General features: G+C 42.3%; 1 non-coding gene across 1 annotated transcript; it reads left to right on the top strand.

The window, feature by feature from the left end:
* Positions 1-14143: 14143 nt before the first annotated feature.
* On the top strand, positions 14144-14248 carry LOC139181757 (U6 spliceosomal RNA). Its single transcript, XR_011565500.1, has one exon. It is a non-coding gene; the product is annotated as a U6 spliceosomal RNA (small nuclear RNA).
* Positions 14249-16901: the final 2653 nt, after the last annotated feature.

Here is a 16901-nt window from a genome sequence, read left to right on the forward strand (position 1 = left end):
CAGGGGATCTTCCCAACCTAGGGATCGAACCCCGGTCTCCAGCATAGCAGGAGGATTCTTTACCCTCTGAGCCACCAGAGCAATAGAAAACTATCGAAATGCTATAAGTAAAAGATGAAAATGGGTCTGATTTGTGTTCAGTAAGATCATTCTGGTGGCAGTGTAGGAAACAGATGACATGTTATAGGGGAAAAACTGGAGGCAGATGTACTATTTTGAAGGCTGGTTGTAGTAGAGGAAAGAGAGAGGGTTAAGGAATCCAGTGGAACAGTAACACTGGGATGGAGAGCCACTATGGAAAAGCTAAGGAGAGTTTGCAAGTATTTCATGATAGAAGCAATTTTGTTCAACTTTTATCTGCCCAAATGGTTCTGAAGGTTAGAAAGTTCTTTGTTTTTCTGTGCTGAAATCTATCATTTAAGCTTCTAGCTATTGGTCCTGGTTCTATCCTTTAGACATCAAAGAATAAGTATGCTCCTTTTACATGAGTGCCCTCCATTAACTTTAAGATAGTGACATATCTAATATCTTCTGATGTGGCCAGGAACTTTAATAATCTCAAGTTTCTTGGTTACCTTGATACTGGCTTTTTGTTTGTTTTTATTCCAATTAATTTATTTTAATTGGAAGGTAATTACTTTACAATATTGTCATGACTTTTGCCATATGTCAACATGAATCGGCCACAGGTATACATGTGTCCCCACCCTCATTCTCAAACACCCTCCCACCTCCCTCCCCAACCTATCCCTCTGGGTTGTCCCAGAGCACTGGCTTTGGGTGCCTTGCTTCATGTATTGAACTCACACTGGCCATCTATTTTACATATTGTGGCTTAGCTGGTAAAGAATCTGCCTAGGTTTCTTTACCAATGTGGGAGACCTGGGTTCAATCTGTGAGTTGGGAAGATCCCCTGGAGAAGGGAAAGGCTACCCACTCAAGTATTCTGGCCTAGAGAACTCCATGGACTGTATAGTCCATGGGGGTCACAAAGAGTCAGACACGACTGAGCGACTTTCACTTCATTTCACTAATGTACATTTTGAACTAGTTATAGGCTTACAGGAAATTGGAGGTATAGTACAGAGAGGCACTGTGTACCCCTTCATCCATTTTCCCCTAATGATTACTTCTTTCATAACTACAATACAACATCAAAACCAAGAAATTGACATGGTACAATGTGTATATACAATTCTGTGTCATTTTGTCATAGTAGATTCCTATGACCACCATTCCAGTCAACACAGAGAACTGTTCCATCACCACAAAGATCTCCCTTGTGTTACCCTTTTAGTCATATACTCCCCCTTCCCTGCTATCCCTAAACCTTGACAATCACTAATCTGTTCTCCCACTCTAAAAGTTTGCCATTTCAAGAATATTATATAAATGGATTCATATAATATGTACTCTTTTGATATTGTTTTTCCACCTAGCACTGTACTCTTGAAATACATCTGAGTTGTTACATGTGTAAATAGCTTATTCCTTCTTATTGGTGAACAGTATTCCAATATTTGGGTGTAATACAATTTATTTAACCAGTCACTTATTAAAAGGTATTATGGTTGCTTCCAGCTAGTTATTGTAAGCAAAGATGCTATGATTAGGAATAAAAATGCTACAGGTTTTTCTGGGGATATAATTTTCATTTCTCTGGGATAAATCAGCAAGAATGCAATTGCTAGGTTGTATGGTACTTGCACATTTAGTTTTAAAAGAAACTATCAAATTTTCACATATTGTACTATTTTATATTCACATCAGCACTGTATACATGATCCAGTTTCTCTATATCCTTGCCAGCATTTGGTGTCATCACTATTTTTTAGTTTAGCCATTCTGATAGATATAAAGTGATATCTCATGACGGTCTTAATTTGCATTTTTGGATATGGAACAACAGACTGGTTCCAAATAGGGAAAGGAGTACGTCAAGGCTGTATATTGTCACCCTGCTTATATAACTTATATGCAGAGTACATCATGAGAAACGCTGGGCTGGAAGAAGCACAAGCTGGAATCAAGATTGCTGGGAGAAACATCAATAACCTCAGATATGCAGATGACACCACCCTTATGGCAGAAAGTGAAGAGGAACTAAAAAGCTTCTTGATGAAAGTGAAAGAGGAGAGTGAAAAAGTTGGCTTAAAGCTCAACATTGAGAAAATGAAGATCATGGCATCCGGTCCCATCACTTCATGGCAAATAGACAGGGAAACAGTGGAAACAGTGTCAGACTTTATTTTTCTGGGCTCCAAAATCACTGCAGATGGTGATTGCAGCCATGAAATTAAAAGATGCTTACTCCTTGGAAGGAAAGTTATGACCAACCTAGATAACGTATTCAAAAGCAGAGACATTACTTTGCCAACAAAGGTTCGTCTAGTCAAGGATATGGTTCTTCCTATGGTCATGTATGGATGTCAGAGTTGGACTGTGAAGAAAGCTGAGTGCCGAAGAATTGATGCTTTTGAACTGTGGTGTTGGAGAAGACTCTTGAGAGTCCCTTGGACTGCAAGGAGATTCAACCAGTCCATCCTGAAGGAGATCAGTCCTGGGTGTTCATTGGAGGGACTGTTGCTGAAGCTGAAACTCCAATACTCTGGCCACCTGATGTGAAGAGCTGACTCATTGGAAAAGACCCTGATGCTGGGAAGGATTGGGGGCAGGAGGAGAAGGGGACGACAGAGGACGAAATGGCTGGATGGCATCACTGACTCGATGGACATGAGTTTGGGTAAACTCCAGGAGTTGGTGATGGACAGGGAGGCCTGGTGTGCTGCGATTCAGGGGGTCACAGAGTCGGACACGACTGAGTGACTGAACTGAACTGATCCCACAGTTTGGGTTTCTATCTCAGGTTAGCTCCCTCAGATTATTCCTCAGGGCATGCAGGCCCGGTCCCCACACTAAGCATGCATTCCATGCCTCCCTGTTCAGGCCCTGCTTGCTGCTGGCGGACTCAAGCGTCCAGGCTACCTCTCCACTGGAAGTCGTGGCTAGGCGCATAATCTGTGGGTTCTTTTTTTTCCCCTCCCAGTTACGTTGCTTTCCGAGATTCCAAAACTTCCCACAGACCCGCGGGTGAGAGGGTTTCCTGGTGTTTGGAAACTTCTCCTTCATGACTCCCTCCCCAGGATGGGTCTCTGTCCCTAACTCTTTTGTCTCTCTTTATATCTTTTATATTTTGTCCTACTTCCTTTTGAAGAGAATGGGCTGCCTTTCTGGGTACCTGGTGTCCTCTGCCAGCATTCAGAATTTGTTTTGTGGAATTTTCTCAGTGCTGAAATGATCTTTCAATGATTTTGTGGGGGAGAAAGTGGTCTCCCCATCCTATTCCTCCACCATCTTCTGCACTCCCCCCAAAAGTCTGTTCTTTACATCTGTGTTTCTTCTTTTGCCCTGGTTGATTCTATCCTCAGCCACTGTGAGCTGGGTGACCTCCAGTCCCTTGTCTCCAGGCTTGAGAGTCTTTGGGCAGACCAAATGGAACATTCATGTACAAGGTTGCTGATATAAATCACGTAGGGGAAAAAAATTCATTTTGGTGTGGTCATCGTGTCAACTCCTAGTATTTCAGTTCAGCATGACCACATATATAAATCTCCTTTAAGGAACCAGAAAAGGGATATATGAAATAACATTTCTAAGAGGCATGGTCACTTGCTTTTATTAATAATTACTACTTGCAAAGCCTGGAAGTGCTTAAGATGTTCATATTTTTTGAACGATTGACTGGCTCCTTTATTTATACATATAAGAAAAAAAGCCAAGTGGGGAGAGGAAATCGTCTGTTGCTGCAGAAACGTGAAAGTCACATTTTTGGCACTGTTCCTTGGTTGATGTCATTCTGAGGAATGTGCTAAAGGCCATGATTTTCCAGAGGGAGCAGATATTCTTTTCATAGAAGGCTGTTTGTGGGCACTTATTGCCCTCTCTGAAGTCAGGCGAAAACCAAGTTAGGCCTTTTTCTGCCATGTTTGGCAGTACCAGGTCAGGCCCACTTTGAAACAAAAGTCCAAAATCTTTGCTGGTCACTGTGCCCAGCCACTCCCTGAACCTTCTTATACCTTCTGACTATTCTCTTTAGGGGCCTCTTAGCTGCTTGGCCTTTGTTCAGGCTGCTGGTAAGGTTGATTTTCCCCTGCTGTGTGAAAGCACTAAGGGCTGCCAGGGGTGTTGTGTGTATTTAAGGGCCGTCCCTGAGCTGACTCCTGAGGTAGATCACAATGCCGCAGGTGGTGTGTTGGCTTGGGACTTGAATCCAGCTGTTTTCATTCCCTCTTACCTCCTAAATGGTCTCAAAGCAAGATGGGTTTACAGACACTACCCCTTCCTTCCTTGCTGAACCTGATCTTCATCATCTGATATGAAGCTACCCAGAGACCCTTTAGAAACTACTTGTCATGGTCTAGAAGACTTTGTTTGGGTCCATCTATCATCAAAGAAAGATTTTTGCATTACAAAATTGGTTAGAAGTTTATTGTGAGCCACACAAGGTCAGACCTCAGTTCTTATTATTTCTATCACCCCCTTAGCACATAGGCAGACATTTAAACTTCAGGATCATTCCCATCTTCTTACCTATGTTCCTACCTTAATTAAAATATGTTTTACTATATGCCTTGCACAAAACTACTCATACCTAGCTCACTTTTGTAGTCTCATCTGGTTCAGGCCCCTCTGCTTAGCTCTTAAGGTCCTCTAACATTTAACTCCAACTTTTATTTCCTGTCCCCCAGCACTCATTCTTTACAATATTTGTAGCCATTTATTCCTTTCACAAAGGAAAAGCTAATTAAGAAAAATTAATGCTCTAATGGAGACATTAAAACAAAGCACAGGGATAGCCCCCAAACAGCTGAGATCAGTTCTGTTTGAGGAAGTCAGAAAGAAAGTCTCACAGATGAGATGATGCTTAAAGGTGGATCTCTAACATTCAGAAAGAGCCCACCAAGAAAATACACTTCAGTGAGAAGTAAAAGAACAGTTTTCCAGGAGTCTGTGGGGCCCTGATCCTTTTCTTGGAAGAGGTAGCTAGAGTTTTTCTCACAGCCTTATCCTTGCAACCTGCTATAAGCTTCCTTGGAGCCAAGGAATCATATCTTATAGAGTATCAACAGTAGGGTATAGGTTCTTAGGTAATGTCTAGCTCAATCAATTTATTTTACTGATGAGGAATCTAAAAACAAACAAAAAAAAGGAAAGGTTAGTTACCTTTTAACACACAGCTAGTTAGTGGCAGAGGTAGAACTAGAGGTAGAAGGACTCCTGGACTCTCACTACAGGGCTCTTTCCACTAGATTGCTTTGTGGTGTTAGCATGTCCCAGTTGCCCCTTTGATCTCCCCTTCTGAGAGCTCCCATCAGCCTCAGTTCACTCAAGGCTGGTTCCCTTTCAAGACCAGACAGAAATGTTTGTTGCCACTAACTCTCTATATAACTTTAGGAAAACTACATTCCTTCTTTTGACCTTAGTCTTTAGTTTCCACATCTAAACATGAATGATGGTTAACTAATAGATTTCTATAGCTAGGTCTTATTTAGAGCAGCACAGAGCCAGTAGTTTGTACAGGAGCCTGACCTTTTTCGTGTATTTGCTGGAGTGGAATATAGGGATCTGAATGGAGCTGAATGAAAGGAGTGAAAAAATGTAGTGGGGACTGAGACATTGAAGGCTTCCCATTGGCTTAAAAACAGATACATAATCCAAGTTTAGTTCTCTTATTTTTAATGTGGTAAACATGAGGCCCGAGTTGGAGTAGGGGAAGTTCTCATAGGAATTAATGAGGATATGGGCCTGGAATCCAGGTCTTCTGACTCCAGATACAATACTTTCTACCAGCCCATACTGCCCCATTGACCTGATTATGTCCTGTCCAGTGAAGGGTTTCCCTGGTGGCCTAAACAATAAAGAATCTGCCCACAATACGGGAGGCCCAGGTTCAATCCCGGGGTCAGGAAGATCCCCTGGAGAAAGGAATGACAATCTACTCCAGTATTCTTGCCTGGAGAATTCCATGGACAGAGGAGCCTGGCAGGCTACAGTTCATGGGGTTGCAAAGAGTCGGACATGACTGATCAACTAACAAGAAATCAAGCGTCTGTTACAGGGTTTAGTTTCAATGTGTACAGACTGTTCATAGATGGCCATTGTGAAGGGAGATAGTTCAGAGTTTGAGGGTGGGGAATGGTGTACTTACCTCTTCAGACCCCATTTGGGGGTTTTGAAGACTTCATTGGACTTAAACCCCAAGATGTATAAGGCTCAGGGCTTGCTTATCCCTTTTCCCCTCTCTTCTAATTGCTTCCTGTTCACTGTCTCTCCTCTCATCTCCTTTAGTTTCCATATGACTACACTCTTCTAGTCATAAACAGAAATTATCAATCACTGAGTTAGTTTACCTCTATTTTCCCACTATCCCTCAAAGGAGCAGAATATCCCACAAACCACTTTTGCCTTTGTTTTTAATTTCATGTTGCTTAAGATTAATTGATTTTCTGTTCTAGAATGCTCTGGTAGAAAAAGGAGACAAGCTGAGGCTTCTTCCTTTTTTGAAAAGAACTTGGCTTATATTATATAGGTAATGTCTCATTCATCACAATACTTCCCAGCACTTTTATTCTTTGGATTGTTTCAAGTGGTCTCCAAGCCATTAGTACTTTTTCCTGGTAGGTGAAGCATGTGCATCTGCTTTTGCTTTTTTTTGGTAGATGGAGGAGATCAGGAGTTTAGTTCTGAACATGTTGAATTTGAGAGGTCTATTTTGACATCTGAGTAGATATGTTGAATAAGCAAATGGATTTATGAGTCTGGAATTTGATAAACACTTTTGGTTGGAGATATAATTTAGGAGTCATTGGCAAACAGGTGACATTTTAAGCCATTAGAACTGATGAGATAAACTAGGGAGAGAAATGTAGAGAGAAAAAGAGTTGCATGAAAGTTCTCAGCCCATCATTTATCAAGGAACTGGGAAGCAATGGAAGCTAATCCTCTCGGAGGAAGTAGTTTTTATTTTCCCCAGATTGGTAATATTTGATTTCTAAGTGTGGTGCCATAGAAAGAATGAGGCCACTGGTTTAATGTATACCTTGGGTAAGTAACCCACATGTTCTGGATCTCAGTTTTCTCACCTGTATGAGAGGGTTAAATGTGATGATCTGATGTTCTAGAATGATTTATCATTTCTAGTAATGGGATTGGCAAATGACTCTCAACATGTGCTATCTGTTGAGGTGACAAGCATGTGAAGGAACTGTGTAAAATGACAAATCCTATGCAAATGATGACTGCCATTGTAATTATTATGTCTTCCATATTTATTTATTTTTGGCTGCCCTAGGTCTTCATTGCTGTGCACAGGCTTCCTCTAGTTGTGGTGAGAAGGGGATACTCTCTAGTTGCAGTCCAGGGGTTTCTTGTGGTGACGGCTTCTTTTGCAGTAGAGCAAGGGCTCTAGGCTGCTTGGGCTCAGTAGTTGCAATGCATGCTCTTCAGTAGTTGCAACACATGGGCTTAGTAGTTGTGGCTACTGGGCTCTAGAGTGTGGTCTGTGTTGTGGTGCATGGGCTTAGTTGCCCCACGGCATGTGGAATCTTCCCAGACCAGGAATCAAATCTATGACCCTTGCATTGGCAGGCAGATCTTTAACCACTGGACCACCAGGGAAGTCTGTTATGTTCTCTCTCATCTGCGAGATGTTGATGTGTAAAGGGGCTTCCCAGGTGGCGTTAGTGGTAAAGAACCCATTTGCCAATGCAAGAGATGCAAGAGATGCAGGTTCGATCCCTGGTTCAGGAAGATCCCCTGGAGGAGGGAATGGCAATCCACTCCAATAGCCTGGAGGGCTCCTCAGGGCGACCATGGGGTGGCCAAAAGCCAGACACAATGGAAGTGATGGAGCACACATGATCTGTAAAGATCACTGACCTAGAGTGTCTGCACACCTGAAATTTCTCTTCCAGCTCTGGCTCTAAGTCATTATGTGATCTTGAATATGATCCTTTCCTTCTCTGGTCCTCAGTTTTCACATCTATAAAATGAAGGTTTTGTTTTCTGCCAGTGATTTTTAATATTTCAGAAAACAGAGATATATTTTTCAAATGAAGTTGACATAACTTCTCTCATTGAAGAGTAGGTTGAGTGGGGGTCAAGGTTCAGGTTCACCTCAGAGGAATCTCTTGAGCCACTTCTAGAACCCCAGAACACAAAGGAGTGTAGTTTGATATTCGACAGAGTTCTCAAAGCCCTAGTTGAATTGGAAATTCTGACATTCTGTAGTTTGAGGGTACCCTTGTCATTAGTATAAAGTTCAGAGGTTAGTGAACTTTTTCTGTAAAGGGTCAGATAGTATTTTAGGCTTTGTGAACCACTACAGTCTGTCTTCTCCTCTTCTACCTTCTCCTTTCTTTTCCTCCCTCTTCCCTCCATCTCCTATTTCCCCTCCCCTTCCTCCTCCTCCTCCCTCTTTTCCTTTTCTTTCTTCTTCAAATCCATTTAAAATATAAAAGCCATTCTTAGCTCACGGACACTAAAAAAACAAGCCATGGACAAAATCTAGCATGTGGGCCACAGGTTGACAAACCCTGGATAATCTATGGTGTGACTGCAGCACTGAGCCCCAGTGACCAGATGTACAATGGTAAGACTGTAAACTATCCTCCATCCCCAATAGGACCTACATATCTATCTATCTATCTTGCAATTTTCAGACTGTTCTTGGTTGGACATGGGGAAGGTGGTGGAAGGTGTAGGTCACAGGTGGAACCTGAACCTCAGGCCCATCTGGGGCCCTACTTGAAGCAAACCAGCTCCCCTCCCCTACAATCCCATTGCCTGAGCTGGGCCCTTCCATGTGCACACAGCCTTGGGGAAGGCAGAGCTAGTAATAGTGGCCCAAGCTGGCTTTGGGCCAAGAAGTTTGGCTATTTGTTGCAGACACAGCTGGGAGGGTGTGGGGCAAAGGGGATCATCCAAATATCAAAGTCCAGGCTGAGAGGAGGAGAGGCCTAATTGAGATCAGATGTCTCTGTAGAGCAATAACACTGCCACCTGGTTATGAGCACCTTAGCTTTGCAGAACCCAAAGGGGTTTTCCAGACAGTATTTAATTTTATCTTCACTGGACTCTCGGGAAGGAGAAAAAAGGGAAGGTGGTTTAGCTGTGGTGATGAAGAAAGAATTCTGGCTTAAGAATCAGGAGCCACAGCTTGGTCACTGACCTGTGAGGTAACCTTGGACAAGTCTCTTTCTTTCCCTGGGCCTCATTTTCCTCATTTGTGAAGTGGTGGGATTGGACCAAGTCAGTGATTCTTGAAATGTGATCCCTGGATGAGCAGCAGCTGTATCACCTGGGAACTTGTTAGAAATGCCAATTCTCAGGCTCCATCCCAGACCAGAAAATCAGACACTCTCTGGGTGGGGCCAGGAAATGAGTGTTTTAACAAGCACCATTCCTCCAGGCAAGAACCACTGGACTGGAATCATCTAAGGACATTCCAGTTTAGATTATCTAATTGTGTAAGACAATGGATGTAAAAATACATTTTAAACTGTGCCCCATACCTTTCAGGGATGATGGTAGTGATGATGATAAGGATGATGTTCCTGTTGACTTTATACTTCAGCAGCCAAGTTTATTCCCTAAGGCAAAACCCTATTACCCCACACCTCATCCCCTATGGAGTTTCTCTCAAGTCCTGTAAGACAGAGATGCCCTAAGGAGCTTATACACTGTGTGAGTAGGTAAATTAGACAAGGCAAACTGTTTCACATGGTTGACAGAGATGAAGTCACAAGACAACTATTTTGAAGAGCCAGAGAATAGGCACAGCCAGTATTAGAGATCATGTGTATGTGTAGTTGGGGGAGAAATTCACTGCAATCTGGGGAGCTGTAACATTGGAGAGAACTCGTATAATGAGTAGTGAGGTCTTAAAGAATGGGGAAGATTTAAACAATTTCCACAAAGGTGGGAGGACTTTATAAGGGATGAACATGAAGGTGAGGCACACCAAAGGAAAAAAAAAGCATGTGACCTCAGCTTCTTATAGCATTAGAACTAGAAGGATCCTTATATTTATTCAGGATTCAAGGTGATTCCCTAGGTGCTGGTTGTAACACCAGGTATTTCCTTATCATTCTGGAAAACATATTGAAAAAACAGTGAATATGGGTAATCTTATATGGAGGACCTAAACTCTATTCTAGAATATAAAAATTAAGTCATTCACAAACATTTATATGTTAATTTAGTAACAAATTGATTTTAACACACTTTCTAAGTGATTCAAAACTTCAGACATTCTGGTTGAATAAATGACTCACACAATGTCACTCAGAAAGTTAATGGGACTGGAAGCAATTTCTCCTAATTTTTAGTCCAGTGTGTTGCCCTTGTAATCTATATTTGGTCTGAAATTTCTGGAATGGAGCAGTTTGCCCAAACTCCAGAGTTTAGAAGGCATATGTCTGAGGTACAGTTGGAGGGAGCTAGGGAAGTGCTAGGGAGAACCTGGAATGCCAGGCTGAGGCTTCTTAAATTTTCTCCCATAGCTAATGGGATATTTATAAAGGTTCTGGATCTGTGGCGTGGCGTAACCTACAATTTAGGGATGTTACTCAAATGATGTAGTACAGCAGTACCTGCTGGATTGCAGTGGGAGTGTACTTGAAAGGAGCAATTCAACTTGTAGCCCCCAAAGTAGGCTGGAAATGCCACAGACCCACTGTCCTTCCCATTCCATCAGTACATTTTTATTTTTAACAGAAGAAACAATGTGCTGCAAAACATGGATTTTCTTCTGGTATTTCAGCCATTAATAATGGGAATATTTGGGAGCTGGAGCTTTCCTGGTTCTGGAACATAATGCTGTGGAGACCTCCTCCCTAAATTGCACTCACACCAACCCTTACTAAAGCTCAGTGCTCTTCTCTGCACTCTGGTGTCGTTTTGCACTCAGATTTCTATGTATTATAAGCCAGGGTTCCAGAGTTTAGGGGATACTTCAGGCTTTCTTTCATTCCTCTCACAATTATGTAAGCCCAGAGAAGTTACTTATACATATTACTGTGCTAGTTGCATCACCCAGTCAGCTTCAGAGATACTAGCTCTAAGTTTCACAATTGACAGCTTTCAAAGCTCACTCATACCCATTATCTCATTTGGTTCTCATAAAGCCTTGTGATGTGGGCTGAGCTTATTCAACTTATAATTTAATGGGATGAAACTGAAGACCCGAGTAGGGGAAGTAACTTGTCATGCAGCCAGTAAGTAGCACAGCTCACTTATTCTGCCTTCCAAGCAATACTCTGTGCTTCCACTCGTGCTGTTGGAATTGTGGTGGTCATTTTTATGAGCATTTTTAGTAAAAAACCCTAAAGAGATCAATCAGGGCCCAAGCTGCGGTATAGAAGGAAACAGAAAGTCAGGAAAACAAATTTCTCATTTCCAGTTGTGAGCCCTTCCCTCAATACCATAATCTCTCCTTTGAGTATACTGAAAAACCTTGTGGGAAAATCCATGGCTCTACCTGCTCATAGCCCTGTACTACGGTTTCTCTGGGTTAGAATGTATTACAATACATAGTACTCTGGGTAATAGTACTCTGGGTTAGAATGTATTACATTTGCCTTCAGCCTGCCATGTTTCCTTCCTGCCGTTTTCTCTCCTCACCATGGGTCACTGCAACAAAAGTATGGCCAAGGGACTCCTCTTCTCTGGCCTACTGCAAGTGGTGAGGCTCACAGCCCCAGATCTTCCTTGCACAGTACAAAAAGCTAATCACTGACCAAGAGACCTGGTCACCACTAAATGTAGACAGCTTTTAAAATATGGATGGCACAGGGTCTTTGGCTGAAGTTGCATTGGCCTGATCTTTCTGAGAGTCTGACTTGGCCCTCAGTGTGAGCCAAAGGCAACACCAACCAGAGTAGCATCAGCCTGGCTTTCAGAGTTCATACAATGTCATGCTGTCTAGATTTTCATCATGAATGTTCCCAAGACTCAGATGCAAAGAGAAATGGTTGATTTCAACTGGAAAATATTCCTGCCATCTCAACATTCTCTGGAATAACCTGCTTGCAGCTGTCATGGGGCGGCACCCTTCCTGTAAAGTGTGGCTTTTCCAAGGCTCAAACTCCAGGGATCTGGAGGGGAAGAAGAAGAGGGAGCCAGATTCTGTATACCTATGCCCCCAGCCTGGATAGTGCATGCATTTTTCAGGCCTGAAATTTGGTGGTTGTGCTTGGGGTTGGGGGTGAGGTAGAGAGGTTCATGGAACTGCCTCCTATGGGGTGGATCTCTACTTGCAGCTTGCTGCATTTCTTTAACTCACTGGCTTCCAAAAGGAAGAAGTCATTTTCTGATGGAGAGGCAGATTCCCTTGGATAGAAACTAGTTGTCTTGGGGGCAACAGACCTGGGATTAGTTCTTGGGTCTGCCATCAACTTGCATTGTGACTTTATGCAATCAGTCATCACCTCTCTGTGTTTTAGCTTCTTCCATTTAAAGTGGAGCTACCAATACAAATTCTAAATATATGGAAAGAGAACAAGAGATGAATGTGCTAGGGGAGATGAAGAAATGCTAGGAATTTGTTCATACCTCCTCCAGACCCATGGAACTAAACTAGTTGCTCTTTTTTCCTTTCCCCCTCTCCCATGGTGTTGGTAGAATCGCAGGTTATGGGAACATCTCCAAGGATTTAGATAGTCATAAGGCAAAGGGAAGAATGGTGTTATAAGCGGTGGCATAACCCAATATGAAAGTGGGGATACCCTAAAATCTTATCAAGGAGATGTTGACAGTCAGTTGGAAACAAAGTCCTATGATAATGGGAAACAAAATGTTGGGATCAGGGTAACACACAGGATGCCAGGAAGATAGAGAGTTGTTGTTATTTAGTAACTAAGTAATGTCTGACTCTTTGCGACCCCATGGACTGCAGTGCACCAGGTTTCTCTGTCCTTCACTATCTCCTGGGGTTTGCTCAAATTCATGTCCATTAAGTCAGTGACCCTATCTAACTATCTCATCCTCTGTCACTCCCTCCTCCTTTGCCTTCAGTGTTTCCCCAAAAGGTAAAGTGTAACAAAGACAAACTTGATTGCCTCTTGCCATTATGCCATGGACTTGCACTAATGCTACTCTAGAAATTGCCTTCATTAGCCGCCTGGATTGTCAGAACCTAGGCTTAGCTTTGATGTCTTTCAAGTCTATTATTTCCTTTGGACCAGAGTAGTATTTGGTTGCATATACCTGAGAGTGGGTGTCAAAGAGTAGAGAACAAACAGCTCCCGCCCTAGCATCAGGGCTTGCTTTGGGTCTACCTGTGCTCTGGTGCTCTTATCTCTGAATTACTGGCCTCCTGAGATCTACATAAGTGCCAGTATGGTAGCCACTAGCCATATGAACAGCCCTGAATTGCTTATGAGAAGGCTTGGAGAACAGTACAGATGGTTTAGGGGCAAGCAGCCCAGTACTGCTATGAGACCTCAGGGTTCATATCCTCCTGAGAGTAAAGTAAGATTTTTTTTTTTCTTTACAAGGGCCCTTACATAGAGCATTTTAAAAAAGAAAGAAAGAAAGAAAGAAACCGGAAAAAATATTATTGGACTAGGCATCTTATCACCTGTTGATCACTCATTTGTGCTTGCAGTGAGTCTAAACCCATGAGTTATCCTCAGTCCTCCTGTTTCATAGCTCTTTGTACCTTAGAAAAAAGCACTCACAGCCATTGTTTCATTTGAGTCTCCCTAATATGACAGAGGCAAGTACACTAGCAGTTGTTATATCCATCTGACCCACTAAGAAACTGTGGCTTAGCAATGAAGTGATGGCCAAAGGCCTCTAGTTATTAAGTGATAGTGCCAGACTGAGAATGGAAAAAACTCCAGCAGCATCCTTGAGTACTTTCTTTCTATTTCTAGTCAACTGCCAAATCTGAGCGATTTTCTTCAATACCTCATTCTCAATCAATCCACTTTTCTCCATCATGATTGTCACCACTGTGGCCCAAACCCTTCAGTCTACCTTCCACATAGTAATCAGAGTGGTCTTTTTAACATGTTAAGCTGATTGTGCACTCTCTTGTTTAAAACTTTTTGCAATTACTCAGGATAAAAAGAAACCTCTTGTATAATTCGGCAACACATATTCTAAAGTTGGAATGATACAGAGAAAATTAACATGGTCCCTGTGTAAGGATGACACACAAATTCATGAACTGTTCCATAATTTTTAAGGCTTCCCTGTTGGTTCAGACAGTAAAAAATCTGCCCACAGTGCAGGAGACCTGGATTCAATCCCTGGGTTGGGAAGACCCCCCTGGAGAAGAAAATGGCAACCCAATACAATATTCTTGCCTGGAGAGTTCTGTGGACAGAGGAACCTGGTGGGCTACAGTTCATGGGGTCACAAAGAGTCAGACACGACTGAGTGACTAACACTTCCACTGCACACTTGTATATATGAACCACAATTTTTTTTACCTCTTCATCTGCCGATGGACATCTGGGTTGCTTCTAAGTCCTGGCTATTGTAAATAGTGTTGGAATGGACACTGGGTTAAAAGAAAGTGAAGATGTTAGTCGCTCAGTTGTGTCCAACTCTTTGTAACCCCATGGACTGTAGTCCACCAGGCTCCTCTGTCTATGGAATTCTCCAGGCAAGAATACTGGAGTGGGTTGCCATTTCCTTCTCCAGGAGATATTCTTAATTCAAGGATCGAACCTGAATCTCCTGCGTTGCAGGCAGATTCATTCATTACTGTCTGAGCCACCAGGGAAGCCCCTGAAAGTGAAAGTGTAAGTGGCTCAGTTGTGTCTGACTCTTTGTGACCCCATGGACTGTAGCCCACTAGGCTCCTCTGTCCACAGAATTCTCCAGGCAAGAATACTGGAGTGAGTTGCCTTTCCCTTCTCCAGGGGATCTTCCCAATCCAGGGGTCAAACCTGGATCTCCTGCCTTGAAGGCAAATTCTTTACCAGACAACTGAGCCACCAGGGAAGCCCATTGGATATGTCGATAGTTATGGCTAATTTGCATTGTTGTATGGCAGAAACCAAAACAACATTGCAAAGCAATTATCCTTCAATTTAAAAAAAAGCAACATCTTGAATCTGGGCTACTTAGCTGTGAATGGTAGAGAGTCACTATCTCTAGCTCTTCCCACTCCTTTGCATTCTTTCCTGCAATAAGTTTGAAATTTTTCAGGTTTTTGAAAATTCTGCCTCTTGTGTGTGTACATGCTATTCCCTCTGCTTTCTACACTCTGTTCCCCCAATCCTTTTCACCTGGTAAGCTCCAAGAACTCATGTTATTCAAGCTCTAACTTCAACTTTTTATCCTCTAGGAACTTCCTCTTGCCTGCCTCCCTACTCAGAATGGGTTAGTTGCCTCTTTGCACTCCTGTGTCACCCAAGACTTGCTTATTAATGTGCTGTTATTATTCTTTACTATAATAATTATAGGGGCTTCCCAGGTGGCTCAGTGGTAAAGAATCTGCCTGCCAAGCAGGAGACCTGGGTTGGATCCCTGGGTTGGGAAGATCACCTGAAGAAGGGACCGGCTACCCACTCCAGTATTCTGGCCTGGAGAATTCCATGGACTGTATAGTCCATGGGGTAGCAAAGAGTCGGACATGACTAACTTTAACTTTCACAATAATTATAATTATATATTATAATAATATATTAGCTATCTGTGTCTTCTGGCAGATTGTGAGTGCCATAAGATCAAGTTCATGTCAATTTTAACTCTCTACCATGTCCCTAGACTGTAGCACAGGGCCTGGCATGGAATGGGTCTTTCAGTTATTTCCTGATTAATTGAATGAATTAATGAATGGAGGAATGATGAATCTCAGGTAATTCACCTTGCTACCCAGTGTTCTTTGTAGTTGGAAGTAACTTATTTGCATACAAAGATAGTCATTTAATCTTCAGACTACCATTTTCAGTGAATATTTAGGACGTTTACTAATCATAGGACCTTAATCTTGGAGCAAAAAGCCAAGCACCTGCTGTGTTCCAGGCATATTTTTAAATGATTTACATTCAATGTATTCATTCATTACTTCATCAGTTATATCTTGAGTATACCTTATAACAGTAGAAACTATTGTCCTAATTTTACTGTTTAGGAAACTAAAGATGGAAGAGGCTTATTTGTTCAAGACTACACAGCCCCAAGTGGTGAAATGAGATTTAAAACGAAGCCTGTATGACTGTAAAAGATATTTTCGATATTATACTGACCCACACAAAGGTTCTGCTTTATTGACTATGCCAAAGCCTTTGACTGTGTGGATCACAATAAACTGTGGAAAATTCTGAAAGAGATGGGAGTACCAGAACATCTGACCTGCCTCTTGAGAAACCTATATGCAGGTCAGGAAGCAACAGTTAGAACTGGACATGGAACAACAGACTGGTTCCAAATAGGAAAAGGAGTACGTCAAGGCTGTATATTGTCACCCTGCTTATTTAACTTATATGCAGAGTACATCATGAGAAATGCTGGGCTGGAAGAAACACAAGCTGGAATCAAGATTGCCGGGAGAAACATCAATAACCTCAGATATGCAGATGACACCACCCTTATAGCAGAAAGTGAAGAGGAACTAAAACGCCTCTTGATGAAAGTGAAAGAGGAGAGTGAAAAAGTTGGCTTAAAGCTCAACATTCAGAAAATGAAGATCATGGCATCTGGTCCCATCACTTCATGGCAAAAAAAAATGGGGAAACAGTGGAAACAGTGTCAGACTTTATTTTTCTGGGCTCCATAATCACTGCAGATGGTGATTTCAGCCAAGAAATTAAAAGACACTTACTCCTTGCAAGGAAAGTTATGACCAACGTAGATAGCATATTGAAAAGAAGAGACATTACTTT

Source organism: Bos indicus, chromosome X (assembly GCF_029378745.1).
Source record: "Bos indicus isolate NIAB-ARS_2022 breed Sahiwal x Tharparkar chromosome X, NIAB-ARS_B.indTharparkar_mat_pri_1.0, whole genome shotgun sequence".
Taxonomy (NCBI): domain Eukaryota; kingdom Metazoa; phylum Chordata; class Mammalia; order Artiodactyla; family Bovidae; genus Bos; species Bos indicus.